The 19,941-nt window shown below is 37.4% G+C and overlaps 1 protein-coding gene across 3 annotated transcripts in view; it reads right to left on the bottom strand.

Annotated features, from left to right (window-relative positions):
• RABEP1 (rabaptin, RAB GTPase binding effector protein 1) overlaps positions 1-19,941 on the bottom strand; it is a 102,854-nt gene that overhangs the window by 80,476 nt on the left and 2,437 nt on the right. The gene's annotated exons all lie outside the window — the stretch shown is intronic.

Below are 19,941 nucleotides of genomic sequence, written 5' to 3'. Positions count from 1 at the left end.
TGTTTTTAACAAGGGATCCTGGATGTGCAGTATATGAAAACTCTGTCCTATCTTTCCAACTTTTCCATAAGTCTAAAACCATTTTAAAATAAAGTTTTTTTTTAAAGCTATTGGCTAAACTCTGAATCGTTTTCAAATTCAAATAAATAAATACCTTTACTAAAGCTGTTACCAGAGGTCTGGCACTGTTCACCACGCATCAAAGAGCAACTAGCCCTCCACACACCATCCCCACCACACTGCTCCACCTCCAAAAGAGCCTTCAAGCTTAATAGAAATGAAAACCTCATGCATTCGAATGCTTACCTGAGTAGACTTCCCTTCCCATCTGACTTACTATTATACTCTATAAGATCCAATTTTATCTCCTAACAAACTTAATTTTGCTTAGAGTCAGAGAACAAAGGATATAGAGAAAGCAGAGTTTAGAGATTAGTGCAGTTCGTTGAAAAGCCCCATAGGTGAGAAACAAATCCCACAGACTGGATGACTGGGTCACAGAGAAAAAATAAAAAATAAAACAATGACTAAAACTGAACTGGAATTTGGTTACATTTAAAGTAAAAGCAAACAAACCTAATTTTAAAAAATTCAGCAGCACTGGGGAAGTCACCAGTATATAGCTTGGTCCCAAAACTAATGTTCATACTAAGTCATTGATAAAAGATTCAGTGATATCCAGTGTACTCTGTTTAAGAAAACAAGGTAAAAGTGTAATTTATTTCAGAAAAATTGCTAAGAAAAATACATGCTATGCCCCTAGCACCTAGAATGTGGTCTCTAAATACTGTTTCCCACAAAAAGTAACCAGGGTTCCTTGGAAAAAACTCTGATTCCCGGCCTGGGGCAGGAAGTATACAAGATAAACCTGGAACATCTTGGCACCTACTGGGGTTTTATCAAACGACTTCCCTTTGTAACAAAGGAGTCGACTTAAAGGATTTAATGGCCAAAGATGAGATAATCTGAGCATCAGTGTGGTAGGCTGAACCAACCCTTCCCCTCAGATGTATTAATTTCCTAATCACCAAACGTATAAATATTACCTTATACGGTAAAAGATATAATTAAGTTAAGGATCTTGAAAAGAGTAGTTTATCCTGGACTATCCAGTGGGCCATAAATGCAATCATATCTACCCTTATAAGAAACAGCAGTTCCTCAGCAGACACAAAGAGGACTATGTAATGTGATAACAGAAGCAGAAACTGGAGTGAGGAAGCCAAGGAATGCCAGCAGCCACCAGAAGCAGGAAGAGGCAAGGAACAGATGCTCCCCTAGAACCTCTGGAAGGAGTACAAACCTGCTGACACTTGATTTCAGCCCAGTGATACTGATTCTGGACGTCTGGCCTCCTCAACTGTGAGAGAATAAACTTCTGTTGTTTTAAGCCACCCAGTTATGGTAATTTGTTGGAGCAGCCATAGTAAACTAATATAATCAGTAACTACAATGAAGTAAAACATATACTTTTTTTTTTTTTTTTTTGCTGTACGCGGGCCTCTCACTGTTGTGGCCTCTCCCGTTGCGGAGCACAGGCTCCGGACGCACGGGCTCAGCGGCCATGGCTCACGGGCCCAGCCGCTCCGTGGCATATGGGATCTTCCCGGACCGGGGCACGAACCCGTGTCCCCTGCATCGGCAGGCGGACTCTCAACCACTGCGCCACCAGGGAAGCCCAAAACATATACATTATTTAAATCCATGTGTTCTTGATGATATACGAAGGAAAAAAAAACCCTGATTAGTTACCTTTGAAGGGTTCTAGGCAACCAAGTCATTATTTTGAAAACTGGTAACCAAAGAGAAAAGTAGTAAGCATTTATTCTCCATTTCCTACACCATAAGGTAGCAAAATATACAAGGAGAATTTTTCTTTACAGAACTATTCCAGCTAATAACTTGCTATTTTACAAATCCTAATGAATGGAGAAATCTAGGCAATGATCAACAGTCCTAACATCTCAAAGAGACAACCAGACATTATGAGCCTCCTGATAGAGGTACACTCTACCACTTTGAAATATTCTTTTAAAAAGCAAAACAAACCACAAAAAAATATAACACATAAAACCATATTTCAAACAAACAAAAACCTGGACCTAATCACTACTTTAGATCAAACTACCAATTTAGAGGAAACACAGAAGGCACAAGAATATGGAGACCAACACAACATGGATGCAATTAGGAAATTCCAGGTGTGAACAATCTACAGGGTGGATTTCTTCAACAGACAAATTGTAAGGGAAAAAAACAGACAGGACACACCAACCAATCTTAAGGATAGCTTTTATTTTGGATCCTGATTTGAACAGTTTTTTTTTTTTAAGTTGAGACAACTGAGGAAATTTCAACACTGACTAGATATTCAGAAACACTAAAGAATTAGTTACTGTTTTTAGGTGATATAGTAGTATTGCATTTTATGTTTACATACATACTAAAATGTTTCCAAATGAAATCATCTAATGTCTGAGTTTTGCTATTAAAAAATCCAGGAGGGGGGACCTCCCTGGTGGTACAGTGGTTAAGAATCTGCCTGCCAATGGAGGGGAGCCGTGTCCCACGTGCCACAGATCTTCCCGGACCAGAGATTGAACACGGGTCCCCTCCATTGGCAGGCAGATTCTTAACCACTGCAATGGAAGGGACCCGTGTTCAATCCCTGGTCTGGGAAGATTCCACATGCCACAGAGCAGCTAAGCCTGTAAGCCACAACTACTGGAGCCCGCAAGCCACAACTACTGAAGCCCGCACGCCTAGAGCCCGTGCTCCACAACAAGAGAAGCCACCGCAATGAGAAGCCCGTGCACCGCAATGAAGAGTAGCCCCTGCTCAACCAACTAGAGAAAGCCCACGTGCAGTAACGAAGACCCAATGCAGCCAAAAGTAAATAAATTAATTAATTAAAAAACAAAAAAACAACAACAAGAAAAATCCAGGAGGGAAGGTGGGGAGGGCTATAGGTGAAACAAGACCCGCCATGCATTGGTAATCATCATACACAGAGAGAGGGTGGTGGGTCTACATACTAAACTCTTTACTTTTCAAGTGTTTAAAAAATTCCATATAAAAGACTAAGTTTGCTTTTTTTTTTTTTAAAGTCTTACCATTTCTGTGTTTGAGGGCTTAAGTCTAAATCAGCTGAAAAATAATGTACCCGTAAAACCATCCCTCCACCATTCCATATAAAGGGGCATTATACATATTCACACATACAATTCACAGTGGAGAACTATTAATTAAAAATTTAATTACTTCTGGTTACCAAATTCCTTTAATATAAAATGAAAATTTGCTCAGAATATTCTGAAGATTTTTTTTCGAAGTTTTTTTTTTTATCGTTTACATAGGAACAAGTCAAGCCTAACACAACATATGATACCTCTTGGAACCATGTTTGATTATACTGTAAAACAAATCAAATTCCCTATGTACATACTGTCCTTCATTGTAACATGGAAAACCTAAAATGTATTTGTAATTTCTTATCTCCCTACACTTGTGTTATAAAAAGGCTACAATATAACCATACAGCTGATATTAGAAGTTATTTATCAGAAAAGAAGTTCTTCATAAATAAGTAATAAAAAGACAAGCATTTTATTTTATTTATAAGGGAAGTTGAATGCATTATTTATGAGCCTTTCAGAAATATCAAAGTCATACATAGAAAGGCATCAGAATTTTGATAAATAGTTATCCTAAGTGTGGATGAAGAAGATTAATTATATGTCCCTGAAGGGGAAATGAGAAACCAGTAGGTAAAAAAATTTCCAGGAGAGAGCACTGATGTTAATGACATGGGGAGGAGGGTGAGGGGGTGTCTCTCAAAGCTAGAAAAAAGAATTAAATAACAGGAGCTAACAGTTAAGTATCCCCTATTCATCAGGTATTATATGGGAAGCCGTACAGCATAATAGTTGAAAGCACAGGCTCTGGAATTAATGCTTGAATCCCCGCTCTGCCACTTATAAACTGGTTCCTTCTCTCTACCTGTAAAAATGGGGACTAGAATAGTACTACCTTCTAGGGTTGTAGCAAGGATTATATAATTTACATATAGCTCTTAGGCAAGTTATTTTATACACTGGCTCATTAAATTTTCAAAACAAACCATAAAATAGGCATACCATCCCCAGTTATAGGTGAGAAAACATTCTGAGAAATTAAGTAAAATGCCTATTGTTGCACCGCTAGGAAGTGGCAGAGCTGGGTTCAAACACTGACCTGCCATGGCCTAGAAAGATTTCCCTGTGACTGTAAGTATTTAATAGTGATTAATATAGGACTTATAAACAAGTGTAATACCACCTTCTAGGGGTGGCTCTTTTATTTAGTTACACGTTAATTTACATGTTGAAATATATATACTTAATTATAAGTTCTTGTCCTTCACACTAAAGGCATTATACTGTTAGGGTTTGTTTTTTTTAAGTCATTTGTATAACTTTATCAGAATGGTAACAGTGCATTCTAAAGCATTTTGTTATAAACCAGTGGTTCTCAACTGGAGGTGATTTTGCTTCCCAGAGGATATTTGGCAATGTCTGGAGACATTTTTGGTTGTCACAACCGGGGGTGGGGTCGGGGGGCGGGGGTGCGTGGGTAAGGGTACTGGCATCTAGTGGGTAGGGGCCAAAGATGCTGCTTATTTAACATCCTACAATGTACAGGGCAGTCATACACAACAAAGAATAATACAGTGCAAAATGTCAATAGTGACAAAGGTAAGAAATCTGTTATAAACTGATAGGAAGGGTTGAGAACTTCAGATACAAAGTGACACACTAGAAGACAGGTAAAAAGTCCCTTCCAAAAGGAATCCATAAACAAAACGAAAAGACAACCTATGGAATGGGAGTAAATATTTGCAAACAATACAACTGACAAGGGCTTAGTTTCCAAAATATACAAACAGCTCATGCAACTCAACAACAAAAAACGAACAACCCAATCGAAAAATGGGCAAAAGAACTAAATAGTTATTTCTCCAAAGAAGACATACAGATGGCCAAAAGGCACATGAAAATATGCTCAACATCACTAATTATTAGAGAAACACGAATCAAACCTACAATGAGGTACCATCTCACACTGGTCAGAATAGCCATCATTAAAAAGTCTACAAATAACAAATGCTGGAGAGGGTGTGGAGAAAAGGGAACCCTCCTACTGTTGGTGGGAATGTAAGTTGGTGCGGCCACTACAGAAAACAGTATGGAGGTTCCTCAAAAAACTAAAAACATCAGGGGCTTCCCTGGTGGCGCAGTGGTTAAGAATCCGCCCGCCAATGTAGGGGTCATGGGTTCAAGCCCTGGTCCAGGAAGATCCCACATGCCGTGGAGCAACTAAGCCCATGTGCCACAACTACTGAGACTGCGCTCTAGAGCCCACAAGCCACAACTACTGAGCCCGCATGCCACAACTACCGAAGCCTGTGAGCCTAGAGCCTGTGCTCCGCAACAAGCCACTGCAATGAGAAGCCCACTCACTGCCACTAAAGAAAGCCCACGTGCAGCAACAAAGACCCAAAAATAAAATAGATAAATTAATTAATTAAATAAAAACAAAGCTTTCATATGATCCAGCAATCCCACTCCTGGGCATATATCCAGACAAAACTAAAATTCAAAAAAATACATACACCCCTATGCTCATAGCAGCACTTTTCACAATAGCCAAGGCATGGAAACAACCTAAATGTCCATCAACAGATGAATGGACCAAGATGTGGTACATATACAATGGAATACTACTCAGCCATTAACAAAAATGAAATAATGCTATTTGCAGCAACATGGATGCAACTATAGATTATCATGCTAAGTGAAGTTAAGTCAGAAAGAGAAAGACAAATACCATATGATATCACTTACACATGGAATCTAAAACATGACACAAATGAACTTACCTATGAAACAGAAACAGACTCACAGACATAGAGGACAGACTTGTGGTTGCCAAGGGGAAGCAGGGTGGGAGATGCATGGATTGGGAGTTTGGGGTTAGCAGATGCAAACTATCATATATAGAACTGATAAACAACAAGGTCCCACTGTAGAGTACAAGGAACTATATTCAATATCCTGTGATAAACCATAATGGGGGACTTCCCTGGTGGCACAATGGTTAAGACTCTGTGCTCCCAATGCAGGGGCCCGGGTTTGATCCCTGGTCAGGGAACTAAATCCCATACGCATGCCACAACTAAGAGTTCGCATGCCACAGCTAAGGAGCCCATGTGTGGCAACTAAGGAGCTGGCGAGCCACAACTAAAGAGCCCGCCTACCACAACTAAGACCCAATGCAACCAAATAAATAAATAAATATTTTTTAAAAAACCATAATGGGAAAGAATATGAAAAAGAATATATATATATATGAATCACTTTGCTGTATAGCAGAAATTGACACAACACTGTAAATCAACTATACTTCAATTAAAAAAAAAAAGTCCCTTCTAATCCTAAAATTCTGTCCCCTTACCATACCTGATTAAAACAAATCCAGGGTATGTTTCAAGACAGATAACTATGTAGTAATCGACAGCCAAAGTCTTAAAATTCTGTATACTTTTCAACAAAGCAATTTCACTGCCAAAAATATATCCTAAAGAAGTAATAATGATGAGTATGCATGAAGATTTAATTGCAGGAACTCCCTGGTGGCGCTGTGGTTAAGAATCCGCCTGCCAATGCAGGGGACACGGGATCGATCCCTGGTCCAGGAAGATCCCACATGCCACAGAGCAACTAAGCCCACATGCTGCAACTACTGAAACTCACACCCCCAGAGCCCATGCTCCGCAACAAGAGAAAGCACCACAAATGAGAAACCTGTGCACCTCAGTGAAAGAGTAGCCCCTGCTCACCGCAACTAGAGAAAGCCCACGTGCAGCAACGAAGACCCAACACAGCCAAAAAAAAAAAAGATTTAATTACAAGAATGTTGACTTCTTTAAAGCATCAGAATTCCAAAACGTCAGAAACAAGCAAATGTCTAACAACAGAAAAATGACCCCCCAAATTATGAGGTATCTATACAAGTTTCAAGATGAAACCTTTTCGAAAGAGACCGTAACAAATTCTATCAAATCTACAAGGAATAAATATATCCTATGCTATTTAAACTGTCTTCAGCATAATAAAAGATGGAATGTCTCCGAATTTATTTTACTAGACTAGTATAATCAAGGCACCAAAACTCAAGGTAGTACCAAAATGTAAAACTATAGGCCAATCTCAGTTATGAATGTAATTTTGCAAAAAAAAAAAGTTAAAACATTAGCAAACCTAATCTAGATACATACCAGAACAATCCATCACAAACAAGCTGAGTTTACCTCAGGTATACAAAATCTGTCCCAACATTAGGAAATCCATTAATCAATTCTGTTAGAGATCAAAAAGACCTGAAATAATCTCAATGAATTACAAAGAAAAGGAAAAAAAGTAAAGCAATGAAAAAGCAAACAGCTATGAGAAACAAAGAATGCCCAATATATGGATGATCCATGTGCCTAAAACAGAAAACCCAACAAAGAGAACTAAGAAAATACTAAAAGAAAAAAGAAAAAAAAACACTAAAAGATTTAAAGGAATAAATACTCCCAAGATGAAATCAGAAGTGAATCTGCAAGTAAAAAATAATAAAGATGTGAGCAAACAGGCTCACACTGGAGGAAAACAGAAAATAGAAGGAGGACTTCCCTGGTGATCCAGCAGTTAAGACTGTGCTCCCAATGCAGGGCGCCCAGGTTTGAGCCCTGGTCAGGGAACTAGATCCGCATGCCACAACTAAAGATCCTGTGTGCCACAACTAAAGATCCCACATGCTGCAACTAAGACCCAGCGCAGCCAAATAAATAAATATTTTTTAAAAAGAAAGAAAAAAAATAGAAGGAACTTGGACATCCTTGAACAACTGAACCAACCTTGGAATGCTTTACTTCTAAACTTGTTACACACAAAAAAACCCTTTACTTGTTTAAGCCACTAGGGATTGGATTTCCAATTGCTACGAGAGGTATTCCTGATACAAAAGAATACATCAAAATGTATATATATCAGAAGTATCAAAATTTAAATGTACATAAATCCTTATTAGTTGTTTCAAAGGTTATTAAGATAAGTATTTGCATAAATATTTAGAGATATATGTAGCAGGATGTTTACTACAGTGTTAACTGCAATGGGAAAAAAAATTTAAATATATACCAAGAGAGACCTAGTTAATCATGTTATGGAATCCATACAATGGATTACTATGCAGTCATTAACAATAACATTACTTAATTTAAGTGGAAACAACACCCTATAAAAATATTAGAATTTTCATTGAACTTTTTTTAAAAGAGTTTTTTTCATATATTTTAATATACATATAGTGACTTCCCTGGTGGCCCAGTGGTAAAGAATCCACCTTCCAATGCAGGGGACGTGAGTTCAATCCCTGGTCGGGGAGCTAGGATCCCACACACCGTGGGGCAACTAAGCTCACGTGCCACAACTACTGAGCTCACACACCTTCGCTAGAGAGCCCACGTGCCACAAACTACAGAGCCCACATGCTAGAGAGCCCACGCACAACTAGAGAAGAGAAAACCCACACGCCACAACTAGAGAAGCCTGCATGCTGCAACGAAAGATCCCGCATACCTCAACGAAGATCCCGCATGCTGCAGCTAAGACCCAATGCAACCCAAAAAATAAAAAATAAATAATTAATATACATATAAAAACCCTGGAAAGATAACATATCAATAAGTGAATGGATATTATCTTTGGGTAATTTTTTTAGGCTTTTCTGCATTTTCTAAATTGTTTACAATAGGTAGTATTAATTTTATCTAAAATTATAAAATAACTGCTTACAGAAAACGAATGACTTAATAAAAGATGTGGAAGTCCTAACCTGACAAACAGCTCATACAGAAACAACTTAAAAATTCAAATGATATTGAAAAAAAAAAAAGGCCAACAATTTCAGAAAAAAACGAAGAAAGTATAAGTGGATATCTAATTGATACTGAGATAAAGCAGGTCTTTGAAGGTATCAAAGCATTATCAAGTTTGTTCAAAAGAATTCTTAGGCTTCTCTATACCATGCATTAGCAATAAGAGAAAGAATAAACTTGGACAATATCTGTAACAAAGAAAAGACAAAGGCCAATGTCCATGAAATAAAGATATTTATAAATTAATAAGAAAATGGCAAAGGACATGAAGAGGCAATGCACAAAGAAAACAAATGGTCAATACATTTTTTAAAGCCTAATCACACCCACCAAAATGGTATCTTATTGCTGTTATAGGTTGCATTTAGAAACTTAAAACAGCAATAAGATACCACTTTGCCTATGCTACTGGTAATAATTAAGTCTATACTTAATGTTAACAAGGGTGAGGTGACACTAAAAGACATTAGCACTAATGGTAGAAATGTAAACTAGAACGAGATATCTGGAAAGCAATTTAGCAATATATAAATATATCAAAACCTCATATTTTTTGATCCAGAACTCTCTGGGAAATAATCAAAGATGACATCAAAGACTAATGTCCAAAGATGTCTCCTGTAGAATTATTTACTAATAGCAAGATCTTACAAATAATCAAATAGGCAGTAATAGGAAAATAATTATTTTTATAACTTAATGTATAACAAATATATGATAAATTAGACTTTTAAAACCAACGTTTTTTGAAAAGCTTACAACACAGAAATATTTTACATCATAATTAAAATAAAAATAGCAGAATACAAAACCACATGTGCAATATGATCAACTGGTTAAAAATTTTATTTGTTGATATAAAACATGGCCAGAAATACACTAAAATGACAAAATATTCCAAAGGATAGAATTATAAGTCCAGTTTTCTTTATACTTTCTTTGTACTTTATGGTTTAAAAAGCACACACACACACACACAACTTGGGTTTTTGTTTTAACTTTGCCCCTTTTTTAATGATCTGAGAGTTTACTTAAATAAAACTAACCTGAGAGATAGTGGGTGGAATTTAAATAGTCATGGGAACCTGGATCCTGAGCAATTTACTAAACTTTCATTTCCTCATTGTGAAATAGGGATAATACCAACCTTAAAGAATTCAGAGGATTAAATAATTAATGCACTTAAAGTGCTTTATGGCACTCTAAAGATGCTTGTTAAAGATACACCTTTCTCCTTAGTTTATAACTAAATCAATGAGGGTTTTTTTAAGGTCTTTTTTTTGGCAGGGGGAAGGGTGCAGTAGAGGGGAGCATGGTGGGCAGACTTAATGTGATCATTCCAAATTTTATCTGAATGAGTAAATACCTAAGAATAGTTCAGAAAAATTCTAGAAAATAAATAATGAAGGGTTCCTGGCTCTTTAAAATACTAAAACATTAGAAAGTAGGGAAAAAAGTCATTTTAACTATGGGTATAACACCAGAACAGATAAATCAATCAAACACAATATTATTCAGAAACGGACTCAGGTATTCCTGGATATTTAGCATATAATAAATGGTGGCATTTCAAAGTCAATTGAGAAAAATGGATTAATCACTACATGGTGCAATAATATCTGGCTAGCCATTTGAAAATAAACAGTAGTAAAAGCTAGATTCCTATCTCAGCCTTTACATCAAAATAAATTCCAAAGGGATCAAACATTTACAAGTAAATACTAGAAGGTAACATAGACAAAGAGGTAGAAGGAAACCTAGAAGCCATTAAGGAAAAAACTGATAAAACCCATATGCCAAAACATCTCGAAATTAAAAAACAAAATGGGGGAAATTTTTGCTACATTTGCTACACACATGATAAAGAGGTCAACTTCCCCATATGCAAATAATTTCTTAAATCAAGGAGCTATAAGTTCTCTTATACCCTGATGGTGAGCCTGTAAATTGTCCAACCTTTCTGAAAAAGAATTTGACATTTGCCATTAAATTTTTAAATGTTTACTTATTTATTTTGGCTGCGGCGGGTCTTAGTTGCAGCACACGAGATCTTTAGTTATGGCATTTGGACTCTTGGTTGAGGCATGCATGCAGGATCTAGTTCCCTGAGCAGGTATCGAAGCCAGACCCCCTACACTGGGAGAGTGGAGTCTTAGCCACTGGACCACCAGAGAAGTCCTGCCATTAAATTTTTAAACGTTCATATTCTTTGACTCAGTGATTTTGGTTCAAGGAACTTATAACACAAAAACACTCACATGAGCCTGTGAAGACAGGTACAAGGATATTAGCTGAAGTTTTATAATAACGGCACAAATATTCATCAATGGGGACTTACTTTAAAAAATTATAGTGTATCTGTATTACACAGCCACAAAAATGATCTATTTCAAAAATGATGACATTATCTATATCAAAAACAAAGTAAAGAAAAAGGAAGGTTGAGAAGAGCATATATAGCAGGATTCCACTTTTAAATCATCAGAATACACATTTCTTTTTAAAAAACCAGAAAAATATCTACCAGACCCTTATCAGTGTTTATCTCTGAGGGGTGAGCTTATGAGCTTATATGGACTTTTCCCTTCATATTATACACTTATAAATTTTTGACAAACATTTGTTATTTTTGACACAAAAAATCTTTTAATTAAGAAATTTAAAAATCACATCCATGAAAGAATACACAAATATATAAATGGAACAGAACGGTGAGCCTAGGAATAGATCCACGAATATAGTAGGCTGATCTGTGACAAAGAAGGACAGGCAATACAATGGAGAAATGACAGTCTTTTCAACAAATGATGGTGCTGGAACAACTGGATATCCACATGCAAAAATGAAAGAAAAAAATCTAGCTACAGACTTTACACCCTTTACAAAAAAAATAACTCAAAATGAGTCACAGACCTAAATGTAAAATGCAAAACTATGAAACTCCTAAAGTGAAACGTAGTAGAAAATCTAGATGACCTTGAGTTATGGCAATGACTTTTTAGATACTGCACCAAAGGCATGATCTATGAAAGAAATAATTATAAGTTGGATTTCATTAAATTTAAAACTTCTGTTTGTGAAAAACACTGTCAAGGGCAAAGACAAGCCACAGATTTGGAGAAAATACTTGCAAAAGACATATCTGATAAAGTCCAGTTATCCAAAATATACAATGCACTCTTAAAACTGAACAATAAGAAAATTAACAACCTCATTAAAAGTTAAGCAAAAATTCTGAACAGACACCTCACAAAAGAAGATATACAGATAGTGAATAACCTCAACATCATCTGTCTTTAGGGAACTGCAAATTAAAACAATGAGATACCACTACACATCTACTCTAATGGCTAAAATCCAAAACACAGACACTTGCCGAATGCTGGAAAAAGTGGAACAACAGGAATGCTCATTTGTGGCTGGTGGGAATGCAAAATGGTACAGCCACTTCAACATACTCTTACCATATAATCCAGCAATCACACTCCTTAATATTTAGCCAAATGAGTGGAAAACTTAGATCCACACAGAAATCTGCATTATAGTAATTTACTCATAACTACTAAAACTTGGAAGCAATCATGAGGTCCTTCAATAACTGAATAACTGGTACATCTAGACAATGAAATATTAATCAGTACTAAAAAAAGAAATGGGCTACCAAGCCACAAAAAGACATGAAGAAACCTTAAATGTATATTACTAAGTGAAAGAAGCCAATATGAAAAAGGCTACATAGCTGTATGATTCCAACTATATAACATTCTGGAAAAGGGAGAAACCATGGAGACAGTAAAAAGATCAGTGTTTACCAAGCATTCAGGGGAAAAGAGGGATGAGGAGGTAGAACACGGCATTTCTAAGGCAGTGAAACTGTTCTATATGATATTACAATGGTCAATGGATAGATGCATTGCATGTTTGTCCAAACCCACAGAATGTACAACACCAAGAGTGAACACTAATGTAAGTGATGGACTTTCGACGATAATGATGTGCAGGTTCATCGATTGTTTAAAAATGTACCACACTGGTGTGGAATGTTGATGTTCGGGGAGTCTGACAGGGAGGGGGTATAAGGAAACTCTCTGTACTTTCTGTTCAATTTTGCTATGAAAATAAAACTACTCTAATTTAAAAAAATACACAACACAGTGCAAGGCATAGAACACCTCAATAAATCACAGCTTCCATTTTATTATGAACCCATATGATACAGAGAAATAAAACAAATTTGAGGGAACGTTAGCATACATCAAAAAGCGTTGAGAGTTTTGATCAAAAAAGAACATCTTTGCTGTTTGTTGCACGAGTCACATAGATTCCATGTCTGGAATATTCCACCAATATTAGGGACACCATTTTAGGAAGAGCACTAGCAAACTACATGGTATTAGAACATCTGGCTAGCCAAGCAAAACAAGCTGCAAAGAATGGAGAGGGTACAGAACCCTCACATGAGGAACTGCCAAGATGGAAGCAAGCTCTTTAAATATCTGAAGACCCTTTGTGTGGAAGAGAAAATAGACTAATTTTGACTCATTCACGAGGCCAGAACCATGGTGTAGAAGTTGTAGGGAAGTGATTTCAGCCCAACAAAGTTAACAATTTACTAATACAGTTACCACAAAAAGTGGCCATGCTCTAGGAAGACTGGATTTCATCTGTCAGGAGTAAATGCAGAACAAATTTTTGCAATAGAGATGGATCTAACCTGTTAATGGCCCTTCTGTAACTGTCTACTGAGGCTTACTAGGTTCACAATAAAATGAAAGACAGAAGTAGTGTCAGGTAGACCCTATTCCATAGTAGCTAAGAAAGCTGGGAATATAAGATCTAGATGGCGGCGGAGGAGGGAGGCCAGGTGGGCAGCAGCAGTTTATTTATAAATAATAAATATAGCAGGAGCTTAGAGAAAGCAATCAAGTAGACATCAATTTGGGACTAAATGGTAACTATCAAGTTTGTATTGATTTTTCATACACTTAACCAATGGAATAGTAACCCACATCATGGTTCCCCCACCCCCACCCCATTGGACTTCCCACAATAAGGACCCAGTCATACCCTGTACTTATTCTAACAGCCTTTCTCAACCCAGGTTCCATGACAGAGTTAAATCCTAATGCCCAAGGTATTCAATGTACATAATGAATTAACTTCTCTCTTTTGCATCTAAAATGGTACTGGTTATATCACCTTTAGGATAACTGGGAACATAGCCAAATTATTTTCTGTGTTCTGTGCTTAAGATGAGGAACCCAGCCAAGTATAAACAATCTCATCTGTAATAAAGGTTGCAAAACAACAACTTCCATGAGGACAGGCACCTTGTCTACCCTGTTCGTAGTTCATACTCAAATCATATATGTTGAATAAATGAATAAAAGAATGGAGACTACACTTATATTTAGTCAGTTTCTCTTCTACCTCAAGAGTTTTCTCTACCTTTCTTTCTCACACATCCTTTCCTTTTTCCCTTCTGTTTTGGAGGATGAGATCCCTGTCTCTCCTCCTGACACTCAAGCTCTTGATGCGTCTTATCTGCTCTTAATTCCTCAGAGATCTAGTCCATATGTATTTTCTCCTTGATAACTTCAGGTTCTCCCTTCTCAGGGGCAGTTCCTCCAGCATCTACAATTATTGAAAAATAAATAATTATCAAGGAAGTCTCAGGACCTCCCTGGTGGTCCAGTGGTTAAGACTCCAAGCTCCCAATGCAGGGGGCCACGATTCGATCACTGGTCATGGAATTGGATCCCGCATGCCACAACTAAGAGCCCACATGCCACAACTAAAAAATCCCACATGCGGCAACCAAGATCCCACGTGCCGCAACGAACACCCAGCGCAGCCAAATAAGTAAATAAATATTTTAAAAAAAGAAAAAGTCTCATGCGTTCTGACTGTAATCAAGTTACATCCATTCTATAATTCCTTTTTAGCAATGTCATGATGACGCAGCTAGAGAAAGTTCATTCTACATAAACAGAAGCAGTAACCAGAAGACAGGTGACAACCCCACTCCACTACTAAATTCTACTTTTGGCTCTGCTACAATGCACGTCACTTCTGCTTCTTTAGTCCTTAATTTCCTCATCTCTAAAATGATCTCTAAATGATCATCTCTAAAATGATCTCTAAAATTTTAGAGATCTCTAAAATCTCTCTAGTCTTTAAGATTCTTTTCAGGGATATGTCTCTATATCTACTACTCTCTATAGGTTAAATACATCTGCAGTGAGTAAAAGTAATGGTGAGGCAAATTTCCAGTTAATTAAAGGATAACCAAAACATGAGAACTAGTCAAAACTAGGATGTCGTGAGTTCCTTCTCTCTCCAGAGGCATTCAAACAGAAATTAGTCTACCACTTGGAAGAGATTCAAGTATCTAATGAGAAAACTGAACAAAGGCACCTTCCTTCATAGCTCTCCCTGTTCTACTTGTAGTAAGTTTCTCCTGTGATCCAACAGAGAACTATCTACTATCACTAGGCACCTGCTCATTTCACATTAGTGTGCCTAAGGCCCATTCCCTCCACTAGATCATAAAATTCCTGAAATCAGAACTATATCTCGTTCATTTCCACAGCCCTTCCACATTACCTGGCACAGCTGTCCTACACAAAAATAAACAGAATTGTTTACTAAATATTCCTATGAAGACTAAACTCAATGTAATGACTGATTACACAAAAAGAGCACATGAAATTTCACTGAATAAAAACCTAGTATATGATGTACTCAAGATATTTTAGAAATCAGAGCCCTTAAGAGTCAAAGGCAGTTCCATCCACAGGTAGTCAGGTAAGACATACAAATTAAAGGATTATTACACAATCCCAGGCTACTGTGTGCTGGGACAGACTGTGTTAGTTAGTCTGTGTTAGTGAGACTGTGTTAGTCAGACTGTGGGGTAAGCTCAGGGCTTTTGTGTTTCTGATCAAGTTTAGTAGTTGGGAGATTTATCAAGTAATAATAAACAAACCAAATATATGGATTATTGAATAAATGGTATTAAAACAATTGGCTTGGGCTTCCCTGGTGGCACAGTGGCTAAGAATCCACCTGCCAATGCAGGGGACACGGGTTCGAGCTCTGATCCGGGAAGATCCCACATGCCGCGGAGGAACTAAGCCCGTACACCACAACTACTGAGCCTGCGCTCTAGAGCCCGCGAGCCACAACTACTGAAGCCGGAGTGCCTAGAGCCCGTTTTCCACAACGAGAAGCCACCTCAATGAGGAGCCCGCGCACCGCAACGAAGAGTAGCCCCCACTCGCCTCAACCAGAGAAAACCCGTGCGCAGCAACGAAGACCCAACATGGCCAAAAATAAATAAATAAAATAAATTTTTTTTTTTTTAAATTGGCTTTATCCACTTGGAAGAAAAATAAAGTTAGAACACTATATCACATCAAAAATAAATTCCGATGCAGGCAGCTTCCCCCAGCAAGCCAGAAAGCAGCTTTCCAGGAAGTTCTACAGACGTGGTCCCTCAATGATCACTGCCCTTCAGAGGGCCACAGCTGTACCCTCTCCAACAAAGTCTGGATTTCAGTTCTGGGAGCAGCCTCTTGAAGATTTGTTCCTTCCCTAGGTGCTCTGCCTTAGCCTTGAGGCAGTAGCTGCTCCCTGTATCTACTATTCCTGTATTCTTTAGGGTTTTTTTTTTTTTCTCTTAGGTAATCTCCTGTTTAATTAATAATTCTTTATATTAAACTTTACCTGTTAAATTTAAAAATAAATTCCAGATGGTCTAAAGTACTAAATATATGAGATGAAACTATGAAAGTGGTGAAAATGAGATGTTTTCATTGTTGCTGGGTTTTTTTTGGTTGTTTTTTGTTTTTTTAATAAAAAGAGGTCTTCCTAAGAACCCAGAAACCATTAATTTTTTAAAATGGTCAAAGGACTTCCCTGGTGGCACAGTGGTTAAGACTCCATGCTCCCAATGCAGGGGGCCCGGGTTCAATCCCTGGCCGAGGAACTAGATCCCATATGCATGCCACAACTAAGGAGCCCATGAGCTGCAACTAAGGAGCCCACATGCCACAGCTAAGACCTGGAACAACCAAATAAAAATAAATATTTTTTTTAAAAGTGATCAGGTCTACATAAAAATTAAAGCTTTCTGCACAACAAAAGAAAAAATAAATATATATAATTACTATCAGGAAAGTACAAATTAAAAAGCCATCATTTTACCTACTTGATTAAAACCGTTGAGTGGCTTCCCTTGGAGCTCTAACACTAAAGCCCACTCAGGCCAGCCTATACCTATTTGACCCTCTCATCATCTCTACCCAGGCACACTGACCTTTCTTCAGTCATCTTACTCATCCTGCTTCTTCCAAAAAGGGACTCCTGCTCATCCACTGGATCTCAGCTCTAGGACCACTTCCTCAGAAACCTTTCCTGGACTAACTAAATGGGTCAAATTCCTCAATTACAGCATTGTGTACCTCTCACAGCTGCTCAGCCCAAAAACTTCCTAATGATCCTTGACTACCTCTCTCTTTTGCATCCCATACCTAATCCAAATCCTGTTGGCCATGCCTTCGAAATATAACCTCCACCAATGCACCCTGGTCTCAGCCTCATCATCTCTTTCCTGGATTAATGCCTCCCTTGCCTTCCTTTACTCTACTGCCAATCTACCAACCAGAGTGGTTTTTTTTTTTTTTTAATGTTATGTCAGATCACATCACTCCTCTCCTCAAAACATTTTTAATGATTCCCCATAGTGAAAGCCAATCTTTGCAATGCTTCTAGAGCCCAGAAGACCTGCCACCACCCCATTACCTTTCACCTCATATTCTACTACTCTCTTCTCCCTTCCTCTCCCACCTCCTTCCACCCACTGCCCCAATAATTTCATTCTAGCCACACTGACCTCCATGCCATCCCTCAAACATGCCACACACATTCCTTCCCTAAAGCATTTGCAAGAATTGATCCCTATGTCTGGAACACTCTTCCTCCAGATATCCTCATATTACCTCTTCTATCACCTTCAAGTCTCTGGTCAAATGTCATCTATGCAATAAGGCTACTCTGACCACCCTATTTAAAACCAGCCTATCCCCATTCCTTTTACCCTGCTCTATTTTTTCTTTTTTCCATAGCACTTATCACCTAACAATCCATATGTTTTGCTTATGTTTGTTGTTTAATATCTGTTTCTCCCACACTAGGGCAGGGTTATTTATTATCTGTGTTGCCCACTGATGTATTCCAAATATCTAGAATTGTGCCTGGCCAGTATTACACGCTCATATTTGTTGAGCAGTTTTGTACTTGTCTGTGGGATTATCTAATTAACGGCCTTCTGATTCACTACCTAGGAACAGGGACTGGGTTTGGGTTTCTTCGTCATTTTATTTCCTAGGGCCTAGCATAAGGCTTGGCCTAGACTAGGCACACAAACATTTGTTAACTGAAGAATACCTTTTTTTTTTTTTTTGTCTATCAGAAGATACAAATTTAAAACAACTGACATTATCCAGGGTTTGTAAAAGTGTAGAGGAAATCCATCCTCTCATATACTATTGGCAGGTATGTAAATTGATACTTTTTGAGAGTAAGCTAGCAATGGTTATTAAAATTTAATCCACTCAGAGCTCATGCCCTTTAATTCACAGTCTTACAGAAGTAAAAGCAAAAGTACCTGAAAAATATGTACAAGAATATTTATTACAGAACTGCTTATAATGAAAAAATTAAAACATCAATAAAGATATAGGCAAATAAATCATGTGTGGTACATGTGTATGACAGAATATTCTTTAACAAGAATGAGGTCGATCTATAACATTGAACTGGAAAGTAGTCCACGATCTAGTAAACAGATCGAGGGCTCTGGCATCAGGTGACCTGGATTTGAATCCTGGCTCCCCTCACTTCTAGCTATGTAACTCTAGGCACTTTCAACTTCTCTGTGCTTCAGTTTCCTCATCAATAAAACAGGAACAATATTATAATAGTACCCACCTCACTGATAAGAAGGTTTCCTGAAATAATGCATGCAGTGTCTATAGCATATTATATGGCCACATAACCATTTACAAGTATATGATAATTATAGCTAACACTTATAAGCAAAATAGACAAGTTACAGACCTATGTATGTAAAGCACGTCCATTTCAGGGGGAAAAGGTAGCATGTCTGTGTTAACTATAGAAAAAATCAAGAAGGATAGAAAACTTAATACTGGTTTCCTTTGGGAGATGGGAGGAGACACACTTCTTAATAGCCATACTTTTTTAATGGAAGGATTTTAGAATACAGTGTTTTTAAATAAAAAAGAAATGAAGTAAAATCAGAGCAAATGCTTCTAAGATAGAGTTTAACTTAGATTTAAAAATATTAAAATTTTAAAAATTTTACATTCTATATAGTCTTTGAATTATCAAGGTAAAATGAAATAATAAGCTGAAATTTTTTTGACTATTAAAGTTACCTTTGTTCTAAACGAGTAAACTAAGATGCATGATCAAAAAAATAGTTTTCAAAAAACTTACAAAAGAAAAAATTAAAGAGAATTAAAAGAAAATTATTACATTTTACCCTGTCGATTTACACACAAATGAATTCTTTTCTTAATCTACGATATCTCCATGAAAAATAAACCTATGTCAAAGAAGAAAAAGAAAACAATGTCAACGTAAAATAAAACTGCCTCTAAAATGGGATACCTGGGAATTCCCTGGAGGTCCAGTGGTTAGGACTCTGCGCTCTAACTGCCGAGGGCCTGGGTTCAATCCCTGGTCAGGGAACTAAGAGCACACAAGCCACGCAGCGCAGCCAAATAAATAAATAAAATGGGATAAAAGCTAGATTAAAGTCAAAAAGTAAAGTTATCTTTTACTGCCAGTTTAACTCAAAAGAATTCTGCAATTGTTTGGTGTTTTTGTTTTTGTTTTTGTTTTTTTTGCGGTACTCGGGCCTCTCACTGTTGTGGCCTCTCCCGTTGCGG

The sequence above is a fragment of the Phocoena sinus genome, chromosome 20 (genome assembly GCF_008692025.1).
Source record: "Phocoena sinus isolate mPhoSin1 chromosome 20, mPhoSin1.pri, whole genome shotgun sequence".
Lineage (NCBI taxonomy): Eukaryota > Metazoa > Chordata > Mammalia > Artiodactyla > Phocoenidae > Phocoena > Phocoena sinus.
Note: the sequence above shows the minus strand (reverse complement) of the source record. Positions and strands in the feature narration are given on the sequence as shown.